This window comes from Bos indicus x Bos taurus, chromosome 10, assembly GCF_003369695.1.
Source record: "Bos indicus x Bos taurus breed Angus x Brahman F1 hybrid chromosome 10, Bos_hybrid_MaternalHap_v2.0, whole genome shotgun sequence".
In the NCBI taxonomy this organism is placed as follows: domain Eukaryota; kingdom Metazoa; phylum Chordata; class Mammalia; order Artiodactyla; family Bovidae; genus Bos; species Bos indicus x Bos taurus.
This window is the reverse complement of record NC_040085.1, coordinates 85560823-85582417: the sequence shown is the minus strand read 5'-3', so window position 1 is coordinate 85582417 and position 21595 is coordinate 85560823. Positions and strand designations below refer to the sequence as shown.

General features: G+C 38.2%; 1 long non-coding RNA gene across 1 annotated transcript in view; it reads left to right on the top strand.

The window, feature by feature from the left end:
* The window catches only part of LOC113899188, a 71885-nt gene extending 55968 nt beyond the window's left edge, over positions 1-15917 (top strand). Inside the window, exons 5-6 of the long non-coding RNA XR_003512860.1 lie at positions 7719-7827; positions 13791-15917. This is a non-coding gene — a long non-coding RNA (uncharacterized LOC113899188). The remainder of the gene's footprint in view (positions 1-7718; positions 7828-13790) is intronic.
* The last annotated feature ends 5678 nt before the right edge of the window (positions 15918-21595 follow it).

Genomic DNA, 21595 nt, shown 5'->3' with positions numbered 1-21595 from the left:
CTCTCTTGCTTTTTTGATGATCCAGCAGATGTTGGCAATTTGATCTCTGGTTCCTCTGCCTTTTCTAAAACCAGCTTGAACATCTGGAAGTTCATGGTTCACATATTGCTGAAGCCTGGCTTGGAGAATTTTCTTTACTAGCGTGTGAGATGACTTCAGTTGTGCAGTAGTTTGAACATTCTTTGACATTGCCTTTCTTTGGGATTGGAATGAAAACTGACCTTTTCCAGTCCTGTGGCCACTGCTGAGTTTTCCACATTTGCTGGCATATTGAATGCAGCACTTTCACAGCATCATCTTTTAGGTTTTGAAAGAGCTCAACTGGAACTCCATCACCTCCACTAGCTTTGTTTGTAGTGGTGCTTCCTAAGGCCCACTTCACTTCTCATTCCAGGATGTCTGGCTCTAGGTGAGTGATAATGCCAGTTAATTGTCTTGGTAGTTTGTAATAAATATACCATAACATATTTATCCAAACAATCCTTGTTTCCTTTTAAATAGTCACTTTCAGGGAATAAACATTGGTTCCAGGAACCATCATTATAAAATATCTTTGCATCTCTCCCTTTGTTTCTGAAGTCAGTGACACATTTTTTTGAGTATCTTTGTTTATGGGAAATTTTTACCCTCTGTGAATATGTTTGGTTTTTGAAAATGGATTAAAATCATATACAGCCAAGTCTGAAATGGGTAAAAAAAAAAAAAAACACACATACACAACAAAAGCTGAGTATACTCCTTTTTTTTTTTTAATGAGTCACTAAGAATATTAAATTTTTACACCATAAAATAGCAATTGAATATAGGTAAATTTATCAAATGGCCTGATCCAATACAGTATTTTTCATGAGTCTGTTCCTCTGTGGCTGAATGTGGCTTCATGTTTATTGCATTATGATTTAATTTTGGAAAAGATGGTTTGGGTTGTTAGATGTTCTGATTGTTCCGTGGTTCTGCTTGGGTAGATTAGAATTTCAGAATGTCAGTGCTAAGAAATCCTAGGAGATGATCTTGCCCAGCTCTGTCCTTTTCTTACATGAAGATACTGAGAGTGACAGTCTGCTACTTTCCACTTCCACAGAGCAGACCTTCAGGAACATGATCATTATTGAGTTCCTTATTGCATATGGCACCGTCCTGAACTGTGAAGATTAGGATGGGTAGGTGGAAATATAGAAAGAGGTGATCAAAGCCACAACCTTATGGAAGTTAAAAGCTATATAATGGCAGCCACGCAGATTGAGTTATGGAAGGCTAACTTGAAGTAAACTGTCCAGTTAGAACTTTCAAATAGGAATAAAGTTTACTGAGGAAAAGGTTAAGCTTTTTCAAGCACTAATGGAGAATTGGGAATAAAAATGGGGAACATTGTTAGGCTAGAGACAAATTCAAGAAAACATTTCTGCCACAGATTCAGACAAAAAAAGACAAGACACATAAGTGTCTTTTCCTTTTCTCTAGGGGAAGAGTTGGATAAATTAAAATTTTTTTAAAAATTAAATGCAGCATTTGTCTTATAAACTTTGAACTTATAATATTTCTGTGAGAAAAATACTTGGTGGGCATCATTAAATATTAATCATTAGAGATCAGTTTAGCAAAAAGATTTAGTCAAGTTGGAACAACTTTTAAGAAACCAATTACAATGTGTGTTATGAAAGAGAAGTGGAAGAAACCCAGGGAAAATATTAGAAATTGCAAGTTCCTTCACCCAGTGGAATTTTTGCAGGGAATTATGGCTAAATAGCTTGTTGAGACTTAAGACAGTAATAAAAATAGGTCCCTGTGCTAAGGATGTGAGAGTTGGCAAAAAACAAAAGCTTGCAAAGAATCTTCCTTTTTAACCAATACTTTTCAATATATAAGTATTTAATTGAAAAAATGTAGAAATTAGAAATAGCCATCTTATGGTGACCCTATAAACTTTACTTGCATAGAAAGTCCAAAAATTAAATATCAATATATAATTGGAGGATTTGAAGATATTGTTTTCATATTCTGACATGTTGATTTGTTCAAAAGGATAGTGAAATATTTTTCTTTTAGGGTGTTCTTCTAGGGATCATTTCATTATTTATTTCTAGGTAACCCTGGGGATTCTGGCAATCTTTTGAAGATTTGTAAAATGTTGAAACTTAAAGACATACAGCTGACCCTTGGACACCTCGGGAGTTAAGGGCACTGACCCTCAGTGCACTTGAAAATCCATTTGTAAATTGTAGTTAGCCCTCTGCATCCAAGGTATTATTTCTCATTCTTAGATTCAACCAATAGCAAATCATATCGTACTACAGTATATACTATTGGAAAAAAAAATCTGTGTTTAAGTGGACACACGCAGTTCAAGCATGTGTTGTTCAAGGGTCAACTGTTCATGGAGTCCCAGCTGTATGCCAACAGCTACTTTAGAATGAGCTGACATGGGGTAACTCGAGCCAAAACCATGGATCTATTATGTTCAGATGTGAAATTCTAAAGGCCTCAGGGAGTTGGAAGATGCACAGATAGAAAGGAGAGTTGTGTTCTCAGTCAGTGCTGGAAATCTTCACTTAATCATGCTTTCTATATAAAATGTGAAAGAGAAAAGCATAATAAAAGGTTTCCCACTAAAAAGATGCTTAGATGATTACGGGCCAATAAGAGAAAGGAAAACTCAAGGGAAAGCAGACACACTCATATTTGCCCACTGATGCCTGGACTGAGAAAGACAGTGAAAAGGACAGGAGTGGAGGTGTAGATCTGGGCATCTTGCTGAATGAACCAGCTGGTGTAATGACAGCCTCAGAGTGTACCTCCCAGAGGAAGGAGAAGTCCACAAGGGTCGTCAAATCCTATTCATTCTTGCCAAGGTAGGGTTTTACATTTCTGAAACAAAACCAACTGGCATCAAAGCACAGATTATATCTTTTCTGTTTACAGAAAAAGGACCTCTTATATTTTTAATGATGCAACCAGCTTCTTGGCATATCACAGTTAAAAATATGGCACAATTTGGAAAATGTGGAAAAATATTGAAAAGAAAATAAATAGCAAATTTTTTTAAAACCTATTTGCTTAATTTAAAGGTGTATGTTTCCCAATTCTTACTTATAAATACCTTTTTACGTTGAAATCATTATTTGTTGACAATTTTATTTCCTCTTTATTTAGCACTTTATATATATAAATGAATTACATATATATATATGAATTTTCTCTATGATCATCATTATGGTTATGCCATAGTTTATTTCCCAATCTCATGTTGTTGAAAATTTAAAATTAATTTCAGCTTTTTTCTACTATAATCAATTGATTAATATCCTGGTATAAAAATCTTTGTCCATATCTTGAATTTATTAACCTAATCTAGATGCCTAGAAGTAGAAGTACTGGCTGACACATTTTAAGGCTGTTTACTTATACCCATTTTGTCTAAGTTGTCTAAATTATTGGCAGAGTTGTTCATATTTCCTAATTACCTTCTTAATGTCTATAGGCATAATAGTATATCCTCCTTTCATTCTACATATATCTTCCCTCTTTTTTCCCTAATCAGTCTCTGAAGAGATTTTTAGATCTTATTGCTCTTTAAAAAAAAAAAAAAAAACCCACTATGGGTTTCATATTTTCACTGTTTTTCTGCTTTTGATTTAATTGACCTTTGCTCTTTATTATTTCCTGCCTTTTACTTAATTTATGCTTAATTTGCTGTTCATGTTCTAGTTTCTTAAAGTGGAAACTTGGATTATCAATTTGAGACTTCTTCTTTTGTAATATACACATTTTAATGTTCTACATATCCCTCCAAATACACTTTTAATGCCTTCTCACAAACTCTGATAAATTGTGCTTTTATTTTCATACAAGTAAATTTTTTTTAAATTTTTCTTTTGATCTCTACTCATGAGTTACTTAGAAGTATGTCCTTTAATTTCTAAATATTTGAGAATTTTCAGATATCCATCTGTTGTTGATTTCTTCCGTCACTCCCTGTGGTCAGACAGCATCCTTTGTATAATTTCAGTCATCTTAAATTTATTGAGATTTGTTTTGCCACCAAGCATATAATGTATTTTGCAGAATGTTGGATGTGCACTTGAAAAAAAACTTGTAATCAGCTGTTTTGGGATAGAGTATTCTATAAATACCAGTTAGGTCTAGTTGGCCAGTAGCATTGTTCAACTCAATTCTTTATCTAAATGTTTTGTGAGAGAGTTACTGAGTTAAATGAGTTGCTGAGAGAGGAATGTCGAAATATCCAACTATAATTATGTGTGTGCTTGTGTTCAGTCGTGTTGACTCAGTGGCCCCATGGACTGTAGCCCGCCAGGCTCCTCCGTCCATGGGATTTTCCAGGCAAGAATACTGGAGTGGGGTGCCATTTTCTTCTCCAAGGGGTCTTCCCAGCCCAGGAATCAAACCTATGTCCCTTGCCTCTCCTGACTGCAAGCAGATTCTTTATTGCTGAGCCACAGGGGAAGCCCAATAACTATAATTATAGATTTGCATACTTTTTCCTTATAGTTCTACCAGTTTTGCTTCATATATTTTGACACTGGGTTAATATATACATACAATTTAGCACTGTTATCCCTTTTCCTTCAATTTTTTTTTACTTATTCAACAACTCATATTTCTATTTTCGTATGTAGAAAATGAGGACGTTTAATACAGTTGGCCCTTGAACAACATGGGTTTCAACTGCGTATGTCCGCTTATATGCAGATTTTTATCGAGTAAATACTGCAGTACTACACAGTCTGCAGTGGATTGAATTCATAGATGCAAACTACGGATACGGAGGGCCAACTACAAGTTATATAAGGATTTTTGCCTGTACAGAAGGTCAACACCCCTAACCCCTGTGTCGTTCAAGGGTCAACAATATAGCCTTTCTCTCCAGCAAACCTATAATGAATGACTTCCAGTTTCTTATGAAATTCTCATGGTTAATGAAAACTGTCTATCATTTGCTAACACCTCCGGCTTTCATCTTAAATGAAACTGAACTCCCTTTTGGTACATGAAAATGATGCTTTTAAGTCATTTTAGGATTATGTTCATGCATTTAGCTCAGAATAAATGGATTTTTATAAATGTGTGTGTGTGTATGCATGCATATGTGAAGCGAAAGTCACTCAATCGTGGTTGACTCTTTTGCAACCCCGTGGACTATACAGTCCATGGAATTCTCTGGATCAGAATACTAGAGTGGGTAGCCATTTCCTTCTCCAGGGTATCTTTCTGACCCAGGAGTTGAACTGGGAGCCCTTCAATTCCCCAGGGATTGAACCCAGATCTCCTACATTACAGGCAGTTTCTTTACCAGCTGAGCCACCAGGGAAGCCCAAAAATACTAGAGTGGGTAGCCTATCCCATCTCCAGGGTATCTTCCTGACCCAGGAGTTGAACTGGGGTCTCCTGCATTGCAGGGGGATTCTTTACCAGCTGAGCTATCAGGGAAACCCATGCATGCATATATATATACACACAGACACACACACACATACATATTTAGTCTTTTAACCTTTCTTTGGCATTTCATACATATAAGTGTGACAAAGAAATACAATATAAACTTGGTACCTAGTGCAGAGAACAGCAGCTAAGTCATCAGAGAGTCATGCTGAGTGAGGCCTTGCTGTATGTGAGTTTTGAGGAAGCTGTCTGGGCCGCCTCAGTTCAGGTCAGTCCCTCAGCCACGTCCGACTCTTTGTGACCTCATGGACTGCCTGCAGTTGTTTCATCCAGCATTTTTGGCACCATTCTCAATCCCTTTGTCTCCCTTGACCCCAGTCATCCCCAGTACCTATCTTTTAACTGGTATTCCCACTTCCATGTTTGGGGTACTCCAGCCTGTTTTCCACAGAGGCCAGAATAATCTTTGAGAAATACACATGGAAACATATCATTCCTCTCCTCAAAACCACTGATTGCCTTCTGATCGTACCTAAGGAAAAAAATCCGCACGCCAAATCCGACCTCTGGATATCACTTCAGTCGCTTCCCCAGGCTCAGTGTGCCTAAGCCGTGGGCTTTCCCTCAGTTCTTCAAACACACCGAACTCTTTCTCACCTCAGCACCTCCACAGGAGTCTAGAGCACCACTCTCTCACCACCTCACTGGGACTCCTCACCTCCTACTTTTTCCGTCCTCCACGTACGATTTTCATCTGGCTGATTCATTGGTTCGTACTCAGCACTCAAGTATCGCCTTCAATATCATCTCCAGAGGTAACTTCTCTGGACCTCAAATCTAAATGTAGTTCTTCCTATTATTTACTCTTCTTCTTATAGTTCTTACCAGAGTTTTTAACTGAATTGTGTTTTGTATAGTTTGTTTAATGTTTTTCCCTTCTGCCATCCTTCAGGATCATTTGCATCGATGTTTTATACTTGCTCTTTGACCAGCACATAGTAGGTGCCAAATAAGTAATTATTGAATGAATGAATGAGTATGAGGAAGAAAAATGAAGTGTAGCAGATAATTAGAAAACATTTAGGAGGGAAAATATGCAATTTTTACTATTTATCAATGAAAGGTATATTAAAGCATCTGTTTTCTAACCTATTTAGCTAGTAAAATTATTCAAAGATAACTCCCCTTTTCAGCTAAGATTTGAGGAAAAGGAAAATTTCATAGAATCCACAAGGGTTCATTTTTGCTTATGTACTAAATATTGTTGAATGAGTAACAATATTTATAATCATGGAAAGCAGTCTAGGTAAATGTATTTAAAACCATCAAATTGTTTTTATTGGCACAGTATTTCCACCCAAGCATTTGTCATAAGGAATATTGCTAACCATGGGAAAGTTTATATATTTAAATATATTTTTCACAGTGTTATTTATAGGAGTAAAACATTGAAAAACCACCTAAATGCCCAGAAAAGTAAGACTTGAGTAAAGCATAGTATATTCACTAGGTATATATGAGTGGGGGGTAGTGAAAGTGTTAGTCACTCAATCGTATTCAACTCTTTGCAAACCCATGGGCTGTAGCCCGCCATGTTCTTCTGTCCATGGAATTCTCCAGACAAGAATACTGGAGTGGGTTTCCATTTCCTTCTTGAGGGGATCTTCCTGACCCAGGGATCATACCTAAGTCTCCTGCATTGCAGGCAAATTCTGCACCATCTGAGCCACCAGGGTAGCCCCTTATGTGAGTAACATAAGCTAAAGTAACATAAACTAAATATAAGGATTTTCTACAACTTTATATTAGTGCCTCTGCTGTTGTTGTTGTTTAGTCGCTAAGTCATGTCTGACTCTTTTGCGACCCCATGCACTGTAGCCCACCAGGCTCCTCTGTCCTTGGGATTTCCCAGGCAGGAATACTGGAATAGGTTGCCATTTCCTTCTCCAGGGGATCTGTCTGACCCAGGGATCAAACCCTTGTCTTCTGAATTGACAAGCAGATTCTTTACCTCTGAGTCACCGGGGAAGCCCATTTATATTATTAAATATAAATAAATGAAGAGCGCAGAGTTTTACAGTAAAATTTACAAATCTTATCCACACGGGGGAAAAAAGAGTCTGGAAAGAAATATGTCATATTGTCATGGCTTTAGGTGATTTCCTTCTCTCTCTCTTTACATGGATTATAATATTAAATTATGGTATAACATAGCTTGTATCTTGAGGTTCAGTTTTATTTTCAGTACATTTAAGTGAATCCTGAGCCTTACATATTGCAATGATTTGAACTGAAATGCCCGTGCTCTCTTTTTTTAGGATGACAGAAACTTTGCTGAAAGCTCCCATGCTTATGGGTTAGATCAGTCATCTTGTTGGCAGGATCACAGTCGCTTCCTGTCTAGTCCACGATTTTCCCACTTGAACTGTAAGTAATGATGCCCAGTACTAGCTTTAAAATTGGATTTAAGAAAATTCAGTTCATGGAAAGATTAAAGTGAAAGACCAGAGCTTGATAGTAATATTCATGTTGTAATTTTGAAAAAGTTTTCATTATGAACCATACAAATAATGCCCAAGGACATTTATAATATTAACCAACTTACTAAAAATATATGGAATCTCTTCTTTTTAGACTTTACACTTCTCACAAAAACTTAAAACTGAATCACTAAATCTTAATTAAGCAGTTTTTTTGGCATGGAGATTGCTAGTAACTGTGGATGAGTGAGTAAGGAAGTTAGATTGTATTGTAATAAAATCCAAGTCTTCAAAAAGTAGTAAAACTATTCAGATATATCTAATTTTGTACCAAGAATAAGGATATGAAAACTATTATTGTGTAGGTTTCATTCTGTGAATAACATACTGTAAATATTAATAAAAGGTTATAACATTAACAAAGTGTGAGTCTGCTGACCCAGAATACCTTCCCCCACTTGTACTTCTCCTTGGATGCAGTGTCCTTAAAAAAACCTTCAGAACTCACAGTTTTAAGTATGGTTGCTGTTATGAGTGCTCACAATGCACATTACAAATTTCCTTTGAAACCTTTCTTGGAAAATTATGGAATTATTTGCTATTCAGTGACATTTCATTTACTGATTCTTCTCTTCACCCAAGAGTGAACTCCATGATAGGGGTGATGTTTATACACCACTGTTTCCTCAGCATTCTATATGGAACTTGGCACACAGTAAATGCTCAGTTAATGTAAGATGAATGAGTATATGAATTTTTTTATTTCAAGTCCACTTCTATCCAAGCCATTTGGGATTCAAATGTTAATAGATTCTTGTTTAGATCATCATTTAGCTCTTCAGTTTCCCATGGACATAGAGTTTGTACATTCAGTTGGACAGTGCTGTCATTTTAAAAAGCTAGGTTTCTATAAAATAAAATATCAAAATTAGCCACAAAGAAGTAGGTCAAATAGAAACTAATAACTCATTTTTTATGATTTATATTCATGGATTCATTGAATAAATATTTATCAGTTTCTGACAAATGGTTTGGCTTCCATTATATCATGATTATTTTATTCCAACAGCTAAGCATTTTCCCTTTCCTGTCCTAACCCCATTTTTCCAAGTGATTTTATATATTTTCGTAAACCCTCTGCTATTCTAATCTGGCAGTCACCCTTCAATTTGGATCATATCTCAGGTTGGTTCTGATACTTCAGAATATGATATATATGTAGTTATACAAAATTTTTATTTTTCATATTAAGCAATGGAAAAATTTCCTCAGGTCTGTTTGATGTATGAAAACATGGAAGAGGAGGAGGGTGGGGACCGAGCACCAAAAACCAACATGGTACCCCATCCGTTAAGACATCAAGAGCCTGGAAATAAGCAGCGGCAGGCTATGAGCACAGAGGGCTTTGTTCTACTGGCATTTCATTCTGCCTTTATAACTTGCAGAAAGCTCCTTAGAAAGGTTCCTCCTTAGAAAGGCTCCTAGAAAGGTTCCTTTGAAGACATTAAGGGGAAAACATCAACATTTTTAGAATTTTATTTAATATTATGACAGGCAGTAGAAGAAACTGTATTTGGCTTTTCACTCCGTAGCATTTCATGACTAACACTGGTCATTTCCTAAGATGTAGTACTCACAGGCTGCTGTAGGCTTCTATATAAATACACTGACACAGAAAATTAAGTAAGAATCAGGAAAAATATCATTGAGAACATTATTTGGATAAGGAAATACTTTATTAGCCTATATTATATAATCTGACTGAAAAAATAGCTTAAAAAGTAAACCTCTTTATTAATTTATTGATTATTTATACATATCCATATATTTTGCTATTCTTTTTAACAAGTTTTATGATTTTCCTCCCATACGTACCTCCCCCATGTTTTTAAGGATACTTTAAAAAGTTTAATCATAGGTACCTATTGTTACTCATTTCAGGTGATTTAATAAACATTTCTAGAAATAATATTTATTCTAATTTACTTTTCTGATGAACTTTGAATTTTCTGTATGTTTTTCATGATGGATTTTGGAATTGAATTATGATCACCCTGGATACTTCTCCATTTTTTTGTGGTACACACAATTTCAGCTTAGTTATAGAAGTTATCCTGTCCTAAAAATTTTCTTGACACTGCAAAATTAAAACGGAAATTTGTCAAGATCAACAAAGAGAAAAATGGAGCCTGCAGTAAGTTGATAATACAGGGAACAAAAGACATCTTAAAAATATGAATGTCCTCAGAGATATGAGGAGGTAGTGCATCCAGTAAAAATAAGAGCAAGATGCTATGAAAAAGGAGCACGAGCTAGGCGGCCTCGGAAATGTTCAATATGATAAACGAGAAAGGTGGGAAACGACAAAGTTGAGAAACCTCAAAGAAAGCAGAAGATAAGGAAAAAGGGCAATAGAAGAGAGAAAATATTCAGAAAAACCAATATAGGAAGGACAGACCGTGACTAGTGAGAGGCCTGGAGAGAGAGGACAAGAAAGCAGGACAAAGGCCAGAAGTGGGCAGATGACACGGCCCGCCCAGTAAATGGCTATTGCACAGCTGTCGCCCTGAGGTTTTTTCTTCCCCTTCCTCCTGTATGGTGGATGCCCTGTTTCTTTGGTCACCCCCGGCCTTCCTCTGCTGATTTCAGTTCTTTTGCGGGAGCACATCCAAGAAAGGGAGGTAAATTTTTCATTTTCGTATTTCTGAGAATGGGTTTCTTCCATTCACACTTAACTGAGACTTTGGCTGGCTATAAAATTCTGGGTTAAAAAAGACTTTCCTTCTGAAGTCATCACACAGTTATCTTCCAAAATCTAGTGTTGCTATTGAAAAACCTTCTGTCCTTTCCATTTGACTCCCATTCCTCTGACATGATCGTTTTCACCATTGCTATCCCCCTGCACCTTGGCCTGGCAACTTTTAGGATTGTCTCTTTAACCTCTTTGAGTTTTGTGATGGTATGTCTCCCATGAGTCTTGTTTTACTGAGTTTTCTACGTATTTGCTCTGGGGTTTTTTAATCTGGACATTCGTATTCTTCAATTCTCTCATAGGGAAGGAAGAAACAAAAGATTCTACCAGGAAAAGCTTTAGGAAATAAAAAAAAAAAACTGGATAGATTATTGGATTCATTTGAGCACTTAGAAAAACTAGTAGGTACATGACAGGTCTAACTGAGCTATTAGAAACAATTGAGGGTGGTTATGGAGAAAGAGTAAATAAAAATACATAAAAACACAGGTCAATTACTAGCTCCAGGAAAAAAATGAAAAGAAACAGTGTCAGAGTAGCCCTATTAGGTTTGTATGAGCCATATTTACAGTCAATATAAATACTCACTATTGACATAACTGGGAGTCCAGACGTAACTATATAGGGAGGATGGGGTGAAGGGGAGTGGATGGGTGTGGATACGTCTAAAAACGATAACTCAGAAAATAGCAATATGAGCTGCTTTTTCTCTCAAAAATTGAAGTAAATACAGAAAATAAAGCTAAAAGAGTTGATTGTGGTTGACTCCTGGGAGCAGGTGTGTGGGTTGGGAGGGAAAGGGCAAGAGGCCGCAGTCTTTTCCACGTAGTCCTTTGGTGCTGTTTGATATGTGTATGTATGGACACTCTGGCTAAAAAGGAATCTTATAAAAATAAAATGCTACTAAGAAAACTCCAGCTTTTATGTCTGACTAGCATGTGGTGGATTTTGCTTTCACCTTCTGAATGCACCATGAAAGCTGTTGGGGAGGGGGGCGGTTAGAGCAGCTGAGACCTGCGTGGAGACAAGGGGGGAAACTGAGGTGCTGAGGTTGACGCGAGTTTCTGAGCCCACGGAACAGGCTCCTTCTGACTCAGGTTGGGATTTGCCCTGGATGGGGCTCTTTTGTCTGTGCTGAAGACGCTAAGGCACTGATGCTGCTGATTTCGGTGCCCTGTCAAAACTGTGACCTAACGAAAGTGCAGAATCACTGACCATGGAAAAAACAAAGGAAATGGGAAAATACTGCATAATTTGTGGTCTCTGAAATGACCCAGCCTTAATGGAAGTTTGTTTTCAGTAGTAATTTATGTCAGCTTTGTGTAGTTCAGGTCAATTCAAGAAAAGGTAGATGCTTCCCTGCCAGGAAGACGGGGAGAAATGTATAAATTGTAAGTTTATACGACCATTGGAAATAGGAACACAGAAATCCATTATTTAGAGCCATGATTACTACCAAATTTATCCTGGCTGGCTGGAAGCTATGGCCGTGATTCAGGACACTCTTTTAGCAGGCTTGGATTCCATTACCTGTAGCCTGTAGACAGTGGGGGCTTAGTGAGGGAGACTCATGATGCCAGCTTTGGAAACTGTCACTTTTACTTTTTTATAAGTAGTGACCGACCACTGGTCTCCATGGATAGCTCCTTGTAGGCTAAAGAACACAGTTTCCGGACTGGGCTTTCACTCCCAGGGCCCAGACCAGACTGGATTTGAGTGAAGTCTGGAGCAAACTGATGACTTCTCGACATCTCGAGTGCTTTGAAATTCAAATGCTAAATGTTGGTGGAGTTGGTATCTATCAACTCAATTTTAAACATAAATGCAGATTGCAATTTTTCTATAATTCTAGCATTGTTGTAAATAATGTTTATTTAAATATATATATATATATAAATAAATAATCCCAGAAAGAAAGGACTGTAGTTTTTTCATGGGGTTACTTTAGGAGTTGAAAGTGAATCTTACATATTAATTTAACTTGAAATTCTTAGAAAAGCAAATCAATGAAAGTTAATAAAAAAACTTTTTTTTTTTTCACTTCCTTACTTCAGATACTGCTGCTCTAAAAAGAAAAGTTAGTGTAGTTAATATGTGTTAAAGGTGAAATGACAGGACATTCCTGGACCAGGACCTCCCAGTGACTGGGAGGTTATAACTGAGCTGAAACCTGAATGGCAAGAAGAACCAGCTGAGTTAAAATTGGGTAGGACGCATCTTCCTAGTCCAGGGGCAGAACTGGAAAGACCCCAGGGGAGAAAAAGAGGAAGGAGAATGAGTGAGGGAGAGAGTGATTGGGGGAGAGCGTGGCAGGACATGAGGTCCCGCGGCAGCCTTTTCAGCCACCAGCAGATGTTCGGATTTTATTCTGATTTCACTGGGAGGCCATGGAGGGTGTGATAGGAAGGGATAACGCAGCAGAGTGGCATAGTCTGATGAACATTTTAGACAGGTAATTCCGGTGTGTGGAAAACGGGGAAAGATGAAAATAGGAGAGAAAATGGTGGCTTGGGCTGGAGTGATGGTATTAATAATAGAGATGGTGTGAGGCAGAAGGACTCAGGTGAAATGGAAGGCAGACTCCTCGGAACTTACCCTTAAATGGGACGGGTCCAGCAGGCAGGCCATGGAAGGAAGGAACCAAGGTTTCAGAAACTGGGTGCATGAGTATATCATTTTCTAAGATGACGAAGAGCAAGGGATAGGCAGGCAGCCGAGATGAAGAAACCAAGTGGGAGGGCTGACTGATATATTTGGATATAGGCATCTGGAGCTCAGAAGAGAGGTAAGAGGTGGTAGAAAAACATTAACCTAGATTCCACATCTAGGCTCAGTTTCCTTTTGTGTAGAACAGAGGTTTCTATAAAAAGGAAGCCCTTCAGATTTCTTCTTCTAAAAGTCTCTGTGCTTTAATGTCACTATATACTAATCAACACCCGCCTTCTACCCTCACTCTTCAAATCCAAAACAAACAAATGACATGGATATGTGGGGTTTTTTTAATATAGTAAATTATTTTATTCCTCAATTGAAGATTTGGTAGTCCATGTAAAGCTTGCAGAAAACTAGTAATCAAATGCAACGATTGCTTATAGCTTTGTCAAGCCAGGGGTTATATTCATCCAGGTGTATTTTTCTCTTTTCTCTCACCCTGCCAGCATTTACCCAAAGAACAGTCGCTCCAGACTCACCTTCAATCAAGGAAGATGCCCCAAGTTTACTGATGGATGAAAGAAGTCCACAACCCAGAAAGGAGGAATACGAAAGCAAAAACAGCAAAATGTAATTAGTTACTCTACCTGAGTGTTTTACAAATAGTAGTATATGTATCCTTGCCACAGTTTGGCCCAGATAATCTAGCAGACGTGTCTGAAGCTTCTGCTCTTCAGCATTGCCAAACAGCGACTGAGAGACAGTGCAGCTGGTCTTTGCGGATGATATAAGTTAAACCAATCCAAACAATATCAGCTTGTGAATGACATACAGCCAACTTACTGGCAACTTACACCAGCAGAGAAAGAAGAATATTTTTCACCTTGCATTTTCCATTTTCAGGGGTAGTCAGTCACATTTTTCTGACCAAAATTTGGATTTATAATTGAGGTCTTTCAAAAATGACTGGCTGAAAAAAGAGGAATATGTGTTCTCCTTGAGGCAGAAGTTGCGGGCACTTTGAATTCAGGGCGCATTTGTATAGAAGTGATTTTATTTTGATGCTTTCTCCCTCATAAATTATCATGTGTTATAACATGTCATGGAGATATGCATATATAACATTAGACAGTCCACTTTATAAATGCTCAGGATTGTTAACATCCATCATCTCAGCAGTCTGTTACTACATGCAGTATCTTAAAATTATTTCCAATTATCCATTTTTGTAACAATGAAGAATTTACAAATGAAATCTGAATTGTTAGAGTTACAAAGAATTTGTAGCATAATTTATTTATTTGTCTTTTTGTGGCCAAATATCCCACTGTGATCACTCCGGTCATATCCTGGACCTTCTTTGGTTTACTCTGACCGGAATCATTAGCACCAAACTCCTGTGTCCATGAGATTTACTTGCCAAGAGTTCTAGTATAATCTGTTACTATCTGTCTAAATTCTTAGAGTGTCTTAAGAGTCTTTCTCAACATCAAAGTGTTTTTAAGAACCTATTCTCTTTACATGTTGATTTACCAATGAAGAAAATTTTTTATTAAATGCTAAAGAAGAGTACACAGCCAGGAACTAAATCCCACTGGGTCGTGATGGAAAGATTCTGAACAGAGAAAAGGACAATAAAGCAGCGTCTTCATAACGTGCATTACATTTCGTGTTCGTTAAAATCCACTTGCTGTTTAGAGCTCTCACATTTCATAAAGATGTTTCTTGTTCTACTCAAGATATGTTCTCCTAATTTACCGTATTTAAATGTGCAGAAGAAATGGCATTCTCCATGAACTCAAATGCAACAGTTACTACAGAAGACAGAATGTTTTATTTCACAATTTACCAGTACAGCGTATACAACCTCTGATAATGCAGTCATGCATTTTATCATTTGTTCATCCAAAAACCTTTTACTGAGTTGTTGCTATAGGCTAATCACGGGGTTAAGAAGGAAAACGAGACCCAAAAACAGGTGCGCGTGTCCCAAACTTTATTTGGCATTAGGAGTTACATGAAAAAGGAGTGATGTGCTCATGCAGGCTGGAGAAGTTCTGGAGTAGACACCACTAAGCAGGCTTGGTTTGGTTGTGTCTAACCTTAACCTTGAGACTTGGAGCTGCTAATGTGCCAACGAGCACCAGAGGTTTCAGTGCAAGTGGAATTATTACCCTTTAGTAATATCTGGGATATTGAGAAATTATGTCAGTATTTTCATTGATGTTTTAACTAATACCATTTTTATCTACATGGATCTAAATGACTGGGAAGAAAACAAGGGAGAAATTAACAGGTTTTACTTAAATCCTACAGGTAGATGTTAGATAGCTTTTCATTTACTGCATTACTAGGAACTTCATGTGGTCCATTCTATTTAATAGAAACTGATCTAAAACATTATTAGCTTTTCGTGGGGGAATAAAAACATTATTAGCTTTTTTAAAAAATCTGTGGTCATTAGAAAAAGTTACATCAGGCCAGTTAAGCCTGAAAAGTGGAGGTAGCTCAGGTTTTGTACTTGGCACATCCTTGAAAGCATGTTAGGTGATGATTTTATAACAGAAAAGGATCTTATAAAAGGCCTTTTTTTTTTAATCTGGAAAAAAAATAAAGCATTGTATATTACTGAAGTCCCTATACTATGGTTGGATGAATGAAGGTGTCTGACTTTAAGTATGGAACACACAAGAACTTCAAAGGCAAAGTCAACTTTTTGTGAGCAACAATTTTGTCGAAATACCTTGGCCCTCTGTTTATATGGAGTTAAATCCAAGGACCTGTCTCCTCTGAGGATTTTTCCTATCTCTTGCAGTCACCATAAGCTTGAGTTGGAAATTTAAAAGGAATGCTAAGGAAACACTAATAGTTTGTTTTGTACATTTCAGAAGCCAGAACGGTTTTCCCTTTACGCACCCCTTTGGCAGGATAACGTGTGATATCAGCCCCATTGAGCTGAGGCTGGTCGGCCATGTTGCTCATAGCACTAGGACATTGGACAGGATAAACCTTATTCTGGAAATGATCGTGGTCCCAGACTTAATTTGAAGATTGACCTTTTCAGTTTAATAATTTTGATTCTTCTGGCCATCTTTCTCCCTAAACACACTAAACTTCCACTGAAGTTACTGAAGGCCGCAGATGGGAGAAACACAGCTGGGAGAAATCTGGCTTGATGTTTTTCCCATTGGCTAAGGTTATTATTATTTCCTTGACTAATGTCTGATTTGAAGGCTGGAAACCAGTTGGTTATATAACATCTTATGCATCCGGCTTACCAGAATCACGAAGTTGCCTTCTTGTTACAGTTTACATATTTTTACTAATAGATATATTTACTATTTTTACTATAGCTGAACAAAACCGCGCACATAAGGCGTTTGAATTTAAAGGTTATGTGGATAAAAAGCACCTCCCTGCTTGGCTAAGAATGCAGTTAAGTCTCTTTTTCTTCATTTTCCTCCTTTCAACTGTGGCAAATGCATAAGGCTCAGGTCAGAGGTATGTAAAGGCTTCTTATAATCACAGTGATTATTACACTAATAATATATAGATTAGTTCCCTAATCTATATCGGATCTTATCGTTAAAAAAACAAATAATTGTTTTGTGTAGGACTTAAATCTTCCATATAATTAGGTGTTGTATTTACTTTGCAACCCCTTTTTAGGAAGGGGTAAATATCTCAAATTGTTTTACTGAGAATTTGTACTATAAGCCCAACTACATATTATATGGTGAAGGCCAAGATGTGAATGATCACTGAGGAAGCGATTCCTTTTCCAAGATTCTTACACCCCTCCCCAAACAAACTGTCCCAGTGTTTTCTCTCAACTTAAAACAGAAAATTTGTGATTTTCGTGGCCTTCAAATGCGGAAGCTATCCTCACGAAAGCATCTGGTTTTCTTGGATCAAAAGTAAACCATGAACCTTCAGCTGGAAAGTAAGTTTGGGAAAGTTTGTATATAAAGGCATTTCATGCTCTGAAGTATGATACGAAAATAGTCACATCTTTCAACTTTTAAGTTCCCAAAAGTTTAGCAGTAAAAACATATCAGCTTATTCCCTATTTCAGGAAAAAAATTTAAACCATGAAAGATTCCATTTAGTTTCATTTCCGTACAAAACACAACACATCTCATTTAAGGCTAGGAGAAGTGCTTACATCTAGAAGCAGAACTTTGGATTCTAAGCCCCCAAATAAATTTCAAGGAAGTCTCCCTTGCTTTTGATCAGTAACAAAGTAAACGATTTTGCTGTGCTCTGGTAAAACCAGCTGAACCTTCAAGTTCTAAGCTCATCTGTCCCCATCTTAGCCTCTGTGGCTCTATCCACCCCATGCCTACGTCCCACCCAAATCCAAGCCCAAACCAAGTCACTTGGAGTTTTACCAAGTCAGCCTCTACTACTCACCTCTGGAGTCTGATAGGTCTCCGTAGCCTACAATGAAGGGGCTGGCTGGCTGGTGTTTATAACACCTTCATGTCTTTAAGGACTGGCCAGTTAAAAGATTTGAGTGTCACATGTCTTGGACTACTCTCCTGGTTGAAAACCCAGGAATACTTCTGTAGCTGGTATCTTTTCCTCCATAATACAGCTTAACTCTGACATAGTGCAAAGCCATGAGACAAACATCGGCTTGAACTTGCTGCCTTGCTCTCTGCAGGAATATGTGGTATTTCTAAACATAGCAGATGTTAGTGCTCTTTCAGGACAGTAAAAACAACAAACATATAATCTGATGGCCTCCACTTTTCAGGGGTTTTCCAGGTGGCGTTAGTGGTAAAGAACCTGCCTGCCAATGCAGGAGACATAAGAGAAATGGGTTCGAGCCCTGGGTTGGGAAGATCCCCTGGAGAATCCTGTGGACAGTGGAGCCTGGCAGGCTACAGTCCATAAGGTCGCAAAAATACACAACTGAAGCAACTTAGCATGCACACACCACCTTTCAGAATGTAAAACCTTGTGCTTTTGAGCATATAGGGGGGGCATGAAAAAAGGGCTGCAGTAGTCAAATTAGAGTCATACATTTATAACCTGTAATTGTAACAGTAACTTGCTGTTCTACGGCATTGGCTGCATGCTTGCCATTCCCTGGAATGAATGCTGTTTTCCTCAAGCTGGCAGATGGTGGACATTTATGCCCAGACTGTCTTCTATCATCTCTCCATAGATCCTCACGAGTTGACACCCTCTCATTTTTCATCCTTTGGTAAAGCATTTTGACTGGCATTATTTAAATAAAAAGCAAAAATTACCATTTATCCTTAAATATAGGAGCTCTGTGTCATCTGTATACTCGACTGAAAATAAAAGATCAGAATACTGGCTTGAAGCAGTATTTTTTTAAACAAAATTAGTGGATTTTAAACCACCACCAGTTCAGATGTCATAATTTAAGAGAAAATATCTTATTCTGAGGGAAAGGAGGATAACATCATATGTTCGTTTGTAACTAGTTGGACAATCTCCTTTAGATTCTGACTTCATGTTTTTGTAAAATCATGCTTTTTCTGAAATTGTTACCAAGCCTCCAGAGTTGGTCCCCCAGTGAGGGTCCTTCTGCCCAGTGTTGATCAAGCCAATAGAAGAAGAAGCAAAGAGGAGCCTTATTCTTTGATCAGAGAATGAGGAGGTATGAGCTCTGGAGGACACAGTCTCCTGGACTGGCCATGGCTGGGGCTGCTTTATAGGGGTCCCAGCAGCAGGGAGGGGCAGGGTGCAGGGGTCTGGTGAGGGGGGCACAGCTGGGCCACTGAGACCCCAGATCAGTGTTGACACCTTGGGCGGTGTCTCTGCACAAGGCCGGCCACCATCATCTTAAATCAGTGTTGTGAGTTGCCTTCAGCATAGCCCATCAGAGCTCTGTCCAGAATGGCCATTTGGCCCTGGGAACTCTGGTCTGAAAGGCCAGATTGGAGGCGTCTGCATGCTATAAGCAAGTGGAACTAGACTAAGGACCAAGGGGGGAAAGTTACATTTTATTTTATTACCCATATTCTATTTTTATTTCCTGTGAGTTTTTTATGGGCTTTGCCTGTGACAGTGGGACACATCTTATTTTTATGATATGTTTTCCATCAAATTACAGTCTCCTTTTTTTTCCCCCTTGCAAATATTTCAATTTATTTCTGAATCATTTGAGGCCACCAAGGGTTCAGATGGCTTTTAAAAGCCCCAGCTTGGCCAACAGCGTGAAAACTTGTACTTTAAGATAGTGCATCTCTCTTTGTTCTTGACATAATATATTTCAAGTGAAATTTTTTTTTTCCCTTCAAGTTTCTCTCATTTCTTCCCCTGGGATCCATAGTCATTTCCTCAAGCATCTTTGGAAGCTAACTGTGTCCTTGATTTGGGCCAGCTTGTAGACTGGAGTCATGCTCACGTGCCTGGGCAGGCATTTTAAGATACCAAGACAATGCCACCATAAAGAGTGAGATTAACACATGAAACACAAGTTGTTTTTTTTAATGATCTGGCTGATCTGTCAACTAGGTGTGAAAGACTTTTCTTGGTAAGACAAGATTGTTTCTTTTCATCCTTGTGTGATGATACACAGCTGTTTTTTAAGCACTTTGGCCATCTGATGAGAGGAGCTGACTCATTGGGAAAGACCCTGATGCTGGGAAAGATTGAGGGCAAGAGAAGAGGGTGACAGAGGATGACATGGTTGGATGGCTTCATTGACTCAATGGACATGAGTTTGAGCAAACTCCAAGAGCTAGTGAAGGTCAGGGAAGCCTGGTGTGCTGCAGTCTAGCATAGGGTCACAAAGAGTCAAACACGACTTAGCGACTGAACAAAAATATGTATTTTATATATCAGGACTTATTTCTATCCCTTTTTTATTTTTTAACCTTAAAGCCAACAGAGCAATTCCCAAATTATGCGTCATGTTGGACTTAGGATTTAAAATCTAAATGTCTTAATATATCCCCTTACAAGACATTTTTTTTTCCTTTTCAGCTCCCAAAGCCAGCTATTATCAGATCATACTGCATAACTCTTACTCAGTGTTATCCCTAGGGTAGTGGTAACGCTAGTTTAGATTTTGTTTGTCCATTATTGCTGAGCACTTAGCTGAATAAGGGAATGGAGAGTGGCAGGAGTTCTGTAAAATGATATGAACACAGAGGAAGCTGTGTCGCCTTCAACAACAATATCTTAAAGTGTTTACTTGAAAGAAGAAACTGCAGTAGCCCTCCATCCTTTATCTGATGCAAGGTCCTGGAAAGCAGCGTTGCCAGAAGTCCTGTAGAACTTGTGTTGCCAGAAGTCCTGTAGAACTTGTGCACCATAAAGGCCCATTTCTGATGAAAATGACACTGTTCCTTAATGTTCTTGACGGACTGCTTGCTGGCCGTGTGGACTGGGATGCAGAGTGGCCTTATTGCAGATAGATTTTTTTCAGTCTGAGTGCCCTGTGTTTGTCTGTCATTTGGGATTTTCATCTTATTTATTCCACAGGTGTGATTTATGACGGCCATTTTGAGAACTTCCCATCATGCCGAACCTCGAGCCGTCGGTTACCGGAAGTAAAGCAGCCATGGCGGCAAAGCCATCTAACATGGCGGCTTTGGGGAGGTCAGGCAGTTAAAAGAAGTTCGGAGAAGCCTAGAGACTTTGGCCTGTTTTTATTTATTTATTTATTTTCACTCCAAGCTGAATAAAATAGATGCATCAGTTCTAACGAGGAACTTCCTGCCCAGAGTCACTGGCAGAGCAGTCTCCTCCCAACAGCTGCAAACTTGAGAGACCTCACGCTACTGGCCAAGGTTCATTCTGTGCTTTGACTTAAGACCACAGCCAGTAAAGCCAGTGTGTACCGTGGAAAGAGTTTCCCACTTTTTCCATTGGAGCAGCCTTTGGTGAGGTTAGTTTGACTGTTCCAAATTAACAGTGGTGGGTCATTGCTCATTTTTTAAATTTTAACTGTGCGTAAACCTACTGATTAGATTCCACTGAGGACAAGTCATAATTTTCTGAGGAAAATACATATCTTTTTATTCAGTATTCCTTACAGCACTGGTTTTCAAAGTGTGGTCCCCAAACCAGTGGCAGCAACAGGAAGCACCTAGGATCTTGTAAAAACTACAAATTTCTCATCTCCAGACCTAAGGATTCAGAAACTGGGGAAAGTGCCAGCAGTCTGGGTTCTAATAAGTCTTCTAGGTGATTCTGATGAATGTTCAAGAGTCATATGAACTTAAAAGTTCATTTGATTACAACCTTCTCTGAGCTTTAGTCTATCCCAAAACCAAAAAAAAAAAAAAATTATTTTCCAGTTCCTAATATATATTCTCCCAGATAT